Source organism: Nannospalax galili, unplaced genomic scaffold (assembly GCF_000622305.1).
Source record: "Nannospalax galili isolate Female #2095 unplaced genomic scaffold, S.galili_v1.0 scaffold55, whole genome shotgun sequence".
NCBI lineage: Eukaryota > Metazoa > Chordata > Mammalia > Rodentia > Spalacidae > Nannospalax > Nannospalax galili.
In genome coordinates, this window is record NW_008337640.1 from 994,616 (window position 1) to 1,004,077 (window position 9,462).

Here is a 9,462-nt window from a genome sequence, read left to right on the forward strand (position 1 = left end):
GAGGGTTTAAGGATGCACCCTAAGGCTCTCACAGGCATGAAGAGCATTAGAGAGGAGAACGGAGAGAGCCTTCTGTTCAGTCGTTCTTGGCAGGTGTTGGCAGCCGAAGGTTACCCAGCAAAAGACTAATTTTTCTTTCAAGAGAAATATTATACCCCAAATATCTGGGTTTTCATACAGAGTCTTATTATTCTACATTCCTTTTCAGATGTTTTAGCTTCTTTTAGCCTGGCATCTGTGTATCTGAATTATTGTCCTAGGTTTTACTTAAGTAGGAAGGTGATTGATAGTTTAATTTTGCTTATGTGCTTGGATATAGCCATGGTGAGGAAATAAAACTCAGTAAACTCCATCATTAATAAACGTAAGCATGACCTTCCCTTAGTATTTCTCATGTGCTGCCATAACCCATTGATCATAAAATAATTTTCTGTGACTTTCAGCAGACCTAGGTTACTGTTACCTTGAGACTAATTTTTGAAGATTATGTTTACTGAAACGAGTGATTTTCATATCTTTCCCGTGACTTGGATGAACCTAAAAATATATTTAAGGGCATCAGGGTCATCACACATTAAATGGATGCACACCTCTTGCATACCTGAAGTATAGCTTGTAGACCTTCACTTTGGCAAGAATAATTCAACACCTTCAAATACTTGCTACTCTTGGAGAGCAGAACAGAAGAAAGGATGGTTTGCAGCTTGGATAGCAAACTTGGTGAGTCATCGATGATGGTGAAAGCCAACAAAGACCTAATGAATACATGCTGTGAGTTTAACTGTGTAAATTAGTGTTTAATTATCCACAGGGCGATTTTTCTTTTCAAAAGACTCTTCTTAGTCCTTGATTGTCCTTCCATTCTTCTGAATTTGGCAGGCACACCTAGGTGGTGAAGAGCAGACAGTAGCCCAGGGCAGGGCTGTGTCATGGTCCTGGGAGGCATATTAAAGCCCCAGGATGCAGCTAAGCACTTAGCCATATGCTCAGCTTCTCCAGAGAGGAAAGTACCCATGTCCTGAAACTGAGTTCAAGTGAAGGATTCAGCTCCAGGTGGATAAGAAAAGAACTGAAGATTTAGCATTTGGAGGAAGAGTGTGGTTGTGGGAAGCTCTGGTACCCGAAGAACAGGGAATACTTCATTTGGAATATAGATGTTTTAAAAGAACAGTGGTGCCAAGGATACTGTGTTGGATGACTTTATTGCTGTAACAAATGCCTGAGATAAAGACGTTAAAAATAGGAAGGGTTTATTTTGGCTTCTTATTTGTCCATGGGCAGATGACTCCATTGCTTGGGGCCTGTGATGACCCTGTGCTTATGGTGTAAATGTGTGTCAGAACAAAGCTGCTCACCTTATGGTGATGAGAAAGCAGAGGCGAGAGAGCTAGTCTCGGGGCATGATGTGTCTTTCCACTGGCGTGACTCTAGTCACCTATTTCTTCCAAGTTTGTCCTACCCCTAAATAGCAGGTTCAGTTATGAACTCATCAATGAGTAAGTACATTGCTGCTTTTAGCACAGCTGAGGTCCATCAACCTCTCAATATCTACCCGAGGAACCATAAGACAAGAGCCCTTTGAGGGACAGTCCACTCCCAGACCATAATAGATTCCAGGACTGAATATAGACCACTGGGGGTGGAGCTCTTTAAATCACATGCCTTGTTCAGTATTAACTCAGATGGGCTGACCCCAAGTTTCAGACAATGGGTTTGTAACTGAGAAAAATAAAGCATCTTTGCCCCAGTCCAACACTTTAACTTCCACAGGTGGTGGTGGTACATATACATAACCATGAGAGGTAAGCTGGCTTTTTAAGGAAAAGATTAACAAGCATATCGAGGTTTTTTTTTCTTGTATATATCCTGTTAAAATGAACCTATGAGCACAGAGATTCATACATGATGGAGCATGCATGCATCAGGAATTCAGTCTTTTCATTGACAAATATTCATTGCATGGATACACCACATTTGATTACGCATTTGCCCATTTATGAGAGTCTGTATTTCTACCTTGCAATTACACATACTGCTGCTTCAAATCTTTGTGCTCAAGTTTGTATGTTAGTGTATGTTTCATTTCCCTGGATACGTATTTACGAGTAGATTCACTGTATCATATGATAAGCTTTATACACTGAGGAAATCGTCCAGTTGTTTTCCGAAGTGACTGTGCCATATTATTTTTTCACTGTAGTGTGGGGAGTTTCCAACTTCTCCACCTTCTGGCCATGGCTTGTATATTTCTATCTGTCTGGTTTGAGGCATTGTTGAAGGTAGGGAATAGCATGAAAACTTGTAGTCTGAGCCTTCATTTTCCTGAATACTAATGATATTGAGTATCACATCTTTGCTTCTTAGTCATTTTTCTGTCTTCTTTAAGGAAATGTCAGATCCCTAGCCCAGTTTTTTAAATTGATGATTTGGTATATAAACTATCTGAAGTTTTTCTAGATACAGTCCTTTTGAAGGTTTGTAGTTTGCAAGACTTTTCTCCCATTCTTGGAGTTGTTTTTTCACATTGTATTAGTGTCCCTTGAAACACAGTCATTTTTAATATTAATGAAGTTTGGGGTTTTTTTCCTTTTGTCACCTGTCCTTTTGATATCATACTTAAGACACCTCTATCTGAAGTCTTCAACAAAAAGCTCAAGGGCAACGAAAAGCTCAAGGGTTACATAGGGCGTTCAAGGCCAGCCTGGGCTACATGAGTCCTCAAAAAGAAAGAAACACTGTTGTTTATTAAGTCACTTTACCTTTTTCCCCTTTACTTTTCTAGAATTCCATATTTTTTCCCTTTGGTTACATTATTATACCATCTTCACCTACAGGTAAGGACCATTTCTCTGGTGCCTGAATGTGGGAATGGGAACAATATTCGGGAAGGCTACCTTACAGCAATCAGTTACTTTCCAACCATTACTTGGACTAAACTTCAGAAAGAGCAAGTCGGAGTACAAAACTTGGATTACTCTCCCTTGGGCAGAAATTCCACTAAAATAAGAAATATGCCTAGTTATTTTTGATATGTTGTAACTAATGTTCATACTTTAAATGCCACTAAGGGAAAAACATCACTAGAAGATTTAGCCTTACCTTCCTCATATCATGTGGGATAATGTTATTAATAGAAGTACGAAACAGGGCTGGAGAGGTGACTTGCCTGTTTAGAGTACTTGCTGTTCTTGCATAGGACTGAAGTTTAATTTCTGGCACCCATATCAGACAGTTCACAATTGCCTGTAACTTGCTCCAGGGGATCTGATTCCTCCTTCTGTCCTCCAAGGGCACCTGCACATATGTGGTACAAATGCAAACAGGTAGGCACACTCACACATGCATAAAGTTAAAAAAATTAAATAGAAGACAAGAGTGAGGAGTCTGGAGTCACACTCCTGACTCTACCACTTACTATCTGCATGAGTTTGGGGAAATCATATCATGTTTTCTGTGTTTGAATACTTATATCAGTTACTTCTATCACTGTGGGGGTTTGAATGAGACTGTCCCCCATAGATTCCAATTATTTGGGCATTTTGTCTCCCGTTGGTGGTGCTGTTTTGGGAGGTTTTAGGAGGTAAGGTATGCTGGAGGAAGTGTATCACAGGGGGTGGGCTTGGAGAGTTCTTAAAACTCACCAGATTTCTGGTCACCCTCTACTTCCTGTGCCTACTTGAAGATGTGCTCGCTCAGCTTTCTGCTCTGGCCACCTAGGCCACCATGCTTCCTCCACCATTATGAACTCTAATCCCTTAGGAATCATAGCCAAATAAATCCTTCCTTCTATGAGTTGCCTTGGTCATGGTGTTTTGTCACAGCATTAGAAAAGTAACTAATACAGTCATTGATGTGACAAAATACCCAAAGAAACAAACCAGAGGAAAAAAAGAACTTGTTTTGGTTCTTGGTTTTAGAAGAGATGCAGTCTATTAAGGCAGGAGAGCTCAGCAATGAAAACATGTGCTAGCTGGTGCATGGCAACCACAGCCAGGACCACAGAGAGATGAATGCTAGTGTTCAGCTGGCTTTCCTCTCATTTCCTTTTTTATTCAACCTTAGACCTTTGTCCATGGGATGGTACCGCTCATATTTAGGTGCTTAGTGTCTGTTTAACACACTATTGCAAAGCTCAAGGTCCTCGTTAGCCAAATGGTAAGTTCAAGGCTAGCCTAAGCTACATGAAACTCTGTAAAAAATTAGCAACAGTAACAACAAACACATTATTTAGTATTAAGTCACTTTACATTTTCACCCTTAGTGGGTGGGTGCTGCCTCCTCAGTTAAACCTTTCTAGAAACATCCTCATAGACATGGCCAGCTGTATCCACTAAGTAATTTTAAATCCAGTCAACTTGACCATGAAAATTAATCATCAAAATTTTATCCCATAAAATAAGAGTAACGACAGCATTAACTCTATAAAGCTGTGAGGATTAAATGATAGGAGAATTAATTATGACAGTTCCTAACATATAATAACCACATGTAAGTATTAAATGACAGTAATGTAGATTTTGTTATGCTATAAAATGAGCATGTGTGAAAATTTTACCATCACAAATTCTAATAAATCATCTTCACTGATGTTCAATTGTTTCAGACAAGGTGAAATGGACTTAGAAGCTAAGCACCACTAGAAATACAAATCAAGGTCATTCTTCTGTCTCTAATTTACTAAGATTTTTTTTTCTCTTATAAATGTAATTTATACCTTCTGAAGGTGAGGAAATCAATTTAACCCACCTTTGTTATTAGATTTGTTTCTATTTTAATCATTAAGACAGCACTAATTAATAAAAAGTTTCTCAATTTCTTTCAGTTGCTGCAAATATACACTTTTATTTATAGAAAACAGCAAGAGGAGAGGAACAGAGGAGATCATTCTCCTTGCAGAAGACTTTGAACATTTGCACTCATTCTTTTTAACAGATAATAACTCACAGAAAAATTAATGTTGAAGTTCTTAAAAGCAATGTTCCAGTTTTTATTCCCCAAATAACGTCTGGTTCTATGTGACAAATTTGGGCAGTTAGGCATCTGCTTTCTGTAACCATTTCATGAGACTAGCATGCTGTACTACCTTACAGTATGTACATCTTAACAGAAGTCCCTTGCCTGCCCTCTGTCTGCTCTGAGACTGTCACTCCTGGCAGGAAACAAATTGTCGCCCTCATACTACATGCCTCATATCTCACACAGAGCTTTGTCTACAGAAAGCTCTTCATAGATTTCCACAGATCCATACAGTTTTGGAACCATGGAAGATAGGTCTTCATTACAAGTAAATAAATTCAGAGAGCATGAATGTAATGTCAGAAAAAAACATTTATCCAATCTACATTAAAAGAAATGATGAACCCTCTGCCTCTCAAGGCTCAGGGATCATTTCAGGGGAGGATGAGGAAAGATTGTAAGAGCCAAAAGGAGTGGATGACCACAAGGACACAAAGTCTTCCAGACAGCTGATCAGTTACTCATACGAACTCACAGCAATGGTGACGGCATGCACAAGTCCCATGCAAGCTCAAACCAGACAAAATCCCAGCATAGACATGGGGAAATGGATAAGAAATCCCAACTCAGCCTAAGGAACTTTGGGCAGTTGATGGCTGCTGGGAGGGGGAAAGACAGTGTTTTATAGGAATGGGAGTCTCAGTGGGCTCAGTGGCTGGATCCACACTGAAGGACATTGGGGTACACAAATCAGACCCTATAAACCATCTATATATGTGAGCGCATTAAATTGGGTGGAGGGCAGTGAAGGGAAGTTCAGATAGGGGAGGGGATCTAAATACCATCAAACAATATTGCATGAAGCTCGCAAAAACTCAATTAATAACTTTTTAAAAGTATATGGCATGGAGTAGTAAGGGGGTGCAGATAGGGAAGGGGATCTAAATGTGACCAAAATATACTGTACGAAATTTGTAAAATTTCAATAAAAAATTACCACCCACCCACAAAAAAATGAAATGACAAAAGTCCTCGAGGACTTTGTCCACCCCATCCCTTTTGTCCTGGGTTTTCAAATCTAGTTCCCCCTCCCCTCACTCATGCCAGCCGCATACAAATGCCAAAGGCACTCCTGGTTTGAAAGTTCATGCAGCACCTTGAATTTCCTCAGAGCACAAATGTTCTTGCTGTTGTAAGTACATGGTCAATTGCCTGTCTCTCCCTCTAAACTGGATTTCTATTACAAATAAACAATATTTATCCTGTACTGTAGCCTTTGTGTCCAGGGCACACTACTGCCTGGTGCATAGTCATAATTCAAGCACTTGCTGGATGAAGCACTGCCTAAGTGTGCTGCTAGATGGTGCGATGCCCTGGGGTAGCCACATGCTTCTCTTGGCCTTTGTCTGTAAGTGACGAGGATGGGTTTCATCAAAGCTCTAGTTCTGATGCTGACCCAGAGCAGGGCTTGTACTTGCAGACTTTGTGTGTTCTTTCAGAGAACCGCACACTCGCACCATTTCCACTCTCACTGCTTTGTTCCTGTCTTCTCTTCAGCTCCTAGAAGCATGTGAAGTTGTCACTATCTAAAGAAGATCTTTATGGGTCTTTTCAATGCTAAAGTTTTGACTCTGTGGTGCCTTTAAAATATTTTATGCACCCGCTTACTCTCAGGGGTCCTCAGTTTGCATAGATCTGTCCCTTATGAATCCTTTCTTTCAACTCTTCCCACCTGTCAAAGCGTATGGATTGCCAAGCTCACAAATTCCTGCTCTTGACTCTGCCCTGAGTTGTAACAAAGGTGATTGTGTGTGTCTTACATCTAATGTGTAGATACTTATACTAGTACCTTTTCAAGGTGCTAATTATCAGGCACTATGGAAAAGATCAAATACTGCAGCAAAATATCCCTAAGAATTATAGGTGAACTATACGTGAATTTTTGAAATTAGAAATTGTTTTTTTCCCCTGTGAATTATACTTATGCTAGCATTATAGAAATGTAGGAATGCATTTTGATTATGTACTTATCAGAAATATCCATGCATGAATACACATGTACTGTAGGCATATTAATAATTTTATGTAATTATATGCTATCATCTCTTTGAGACAAGAACACATATAAAAATTAAACGCAAACTGTAGTGAATCTTTTACTTGATATCTAAGTATCTCTATGAGGTAGTCTGTAGGTGTTGCTGCTTATCAGATTGACGTATAGTTGACATAGTCCAGTCTTTATTAATAGTTGAGTAGAATATAATGGGTTTCTGATGGGAAAAATGTTAATATAACAGAGGAGTCTATGGAGAGTGAGATTAACTGCTGTTTGATTTTATATGTACCATATAGTAAATCTAAATCCTGCCACTGTGTTTTCTGTAGCGACAGCTGCAGCCATTATGCTGAGAAATGTGTGCCTGTTTAGCTCACCATTTCTTCTTCTCTTAGAATCTTTTCTCCGTTAGCTGCTTGAGACACAGAACCACAATAAAAAAAAAAAAAAACCTTCAAAATCTAATAGAAATGTGTGAGACACGCACATGGGGTTGCTCAAATAACTGACTTCCCTTTCGCTTATGACTGTCTTACTTCTCACCCGGTGAAGGCCTGAAGACTGTGAGCTGGGAAGAAGATACTAGATGTGGTCTGGCTGTCCCTAAGCAATCTCTTCAGTTTCTATCACAGCAGACCTAGCTGACAGAGTACTAAGGGCACTGGCCTTGTGAATATTAAGGAGGTAATCCTGGCACGTGGGTTCTGAGTAGCTCTGTCCTGTGTATAGGATCTCTGCACTTGTGCTATTATTCTCAGATTTGTAATATCAGGCATCAGAATACTTGGGTCACAGATGCGGCAGGAATCCATCAATAAATAATAAAACTAAGAGATCTCTACCCTAAATGCTGCTCAGAAAGCCCTTCACAAAGTTATCAAGTCAAATACTGAATTATTTGAAGACAATGATAGGAGGAAATATTTTGTTCAGATAGAAAAAAACTGCACTCTCCTCAGCTAAGTAGTCAAGAAGAATTTCATTAGCAACTGAAAAGTTTTTCACAGAATTATGCTCATGACTTGACTATGTCACAACTGATTTATATTGGCTGTAAAATCAGTAATATTTCCATTTTTAATATACCATAATTGCATTTTCTTAATTTTATACAGTGTTGGTTTTGTTTTCAATTCAAAATGTACTTTTAAAAAGTCAGAGCAGGAGGGGGCTGACTTGAATCCCTCTCTGATCTTCTGTCCCTTCTGCCATATGAGGACATAGGAAGAAAGCATGCAACAGACACTGACCCCTTCATCATGGACTTCCCAAACTCGAGAATTGTGAAAAGAAGTGCGTTCCTATTGTCTGCAGATTCAACCAGGGTATGTGCGGCCGGGGAAAAAGCTGATTTCATTCTACAGCAGCTCAGTGCCTGGTTCAGCAGTAGCTTGAGTCGGCAGCTGTCCACATACAGATTCGAGTATGTTTCTTTGTTTGGGGAAGCTCTTCTGCACACATCTGCAACTGCGGCAGAGTTAAAGACTGTGATGGTGCGAGTCTCCAGAACTTTGCTCTTATTGCTCCTGCTCCTAATGAAATGTTTAATCTCTTATCAAAGAGGAACTTGAGTTTATGAACAAGTGATTCTGTGCCTTCCATTGTACTTACCAGAGGCGTCCACACACTTGAAGGCGATTTATGATTACTTTATGTACTAAATTTTATTCATCAATGAAAATACATGATCTGAAATTAATAAGGGGCAGTGGAAAAGTTCTGGTTTAAAATGGCATTTCGATTTACCTTTTGTTAGCCCCTATTCCTTATTTTGTTAAATGTGTCTGTGAAAAGAAAGAGAAGGAAGAATAAGAGAAAGTGAGCGAGCACACGCTCGCCAAATCGGGTCTTGCTTGGGATAACTTAATTCTAATGTCAGACATTTAGTCCGAAGAAATTTTTCTAGTGTTTTATTATTTTTCCACAATTAATATGAAAATAATTATCTGAGATTCAACTTCTCTATCTATAAGCCTCAAGCACACAAATATCTCACTTTCAGGTATAAATATATAGAAAAGTTGGGCATTTGATCTTTGTAGAAACTTCTGACAGTTTTTCCTCATATTTCAACAAATATTAGTGAAACATAACTAGATAGACAACTTTCCCAAGGTAACTTCAGGAGTTACAAAGGAATATGTTTAAAATCACGTAATCAGAATTTTTACAAAAAAGTGCCTGCTGCACACGCTATTCAGACAGTCAGTCGTGCTTGGCCAGTCCACCTCAGATAAGAAGTTCGTACTCTAAAGTATATATATCACGTTGTTGAACTTTAATTCTGTAATTTCTTCTATACTGATCTGGTTTGTTTCCATCTAGCAGTTTTCTCTTCCTAATGCCCTCTCCTGGAGATGGGCAAACATCATTGCCATCTCCAGTGATCAGAAACTTCCCCTCTTCTCTCTCTCTCTCTCTCTCTCTCTCTCTCTCTCTCTCTCTCT